Here is a 1,372-nt window from a genome sequence, read left to right on the forward strand (position 1 = left end):
TCTCAAATTGAGCTATTATTTCAAGCTCCACTTCATGATCACAAATCACTTGCTACAGTGTATACTCTAGCACTCTTATCGCACAATAGGTCTATGTAAAAAGCCGATATAACTGTTTTAAACATTTCTCCAGGACTCCTTTTTGTTTAACCGATAAGTACTATTCGAAAAATTGGCTGTCCTTTGAGATGCACAAAGATCTTGTAAGAAACATATTGTAACATGGCAAGCTCCTGAACAGGTTAACTATGTTTTAGAAGGTTTCTTAGAAGGTGTATCAAGAACCTGACAATATTACGAAATGATTAACAATACTTTTTGGGTGTCAATATTTAATGAAGTTTACAAAAAGGACATTGGAATATCTGGAATGTAGTTTTTCTCAATATGTAATTTCAATTAGGAGCATTAGGTTAGATTTACCATTCAAAAGAGCTATAAATGTTTGTAATATATGTTCCGTTTTGTTTGAAACTGAGGTTAAGCGAACACTAATAAAGGGGTTCTACTTCTTTTCACTACTATTTATTTGACACCGATTTGTTCACCCCTCTATCATTTAACCCCTCTATCATTTTACTCCTGTATCATTTCATCCCGCCAATTAGCAGTCGACATTAAAGGCATGTTTTGTCATAATTAAGTGGATAAATTAATCCCACGTTCGGTTGTGATAGTTTCTTATCTGAGGCATGGTCAAATGATTATATAGCCAATTTATTAATCCTTATTTTATAGAAAGATTAAAATCGGGGTGAAATGATAGTGGGGTTAAAAGACAGAGGGGCTAAATGATACAGGGGTGAATAAATCGGGGTTAAATAATAGGGGGTTAAATTATTAGGGGTGAAAAAGTGGGGATACATCTAATAAAGTAGGGATGATATAGGCAGCAGACATTTTTTTCAAATTCGTAACAACATATTAAAATTATACATTTTAACAATATATAATTTGTAACTCGGGGGGTTATGCGTAAAAACACTGGGGGGGGGGGGGGGGGGCAAAACAGAATAGGTCCAAATAGTCTAGTTTACTAAGTGCATTTCATAAAGGGATGTATGTGATTTTTGTATCTGTTAATACAGCAGTACTACAACCAAAAGTGGCCATTAAATGTATATTAGGCTACTGCTTTTTGTGAAGTTCTTAATGGATTGAAACAAGGCCTAATGCCACAGAGTGAATCCATTAATGACGAGTGACAAAATGCAGTAGTCTAATCAGCTTAATTTACAGATGTACATGTCAAACGATCCAATAAAACAACGTACAGCCATACCAATGGACAAACATTTCGACCTCGTTTTGTCTATTAATATCTTGACACGTCTAAAAGCAGTTGTCTAATATATACACTTGAGAGAATGTA

This window comes from Convolutriloba macropyga, chromosome 7 (assembly GCF_964194025.1).
Source record: "Convolutriloba macropyga chromosome 7, txConMacr16.3, whole genome shotgun sequence".
Classification (NCBI taxonomy): Eukaryota; Metazoa; Xenacoelomorpha; order Acoela; family Convolutidae; genus Convolutriloba; species Convolutriloba macropyga.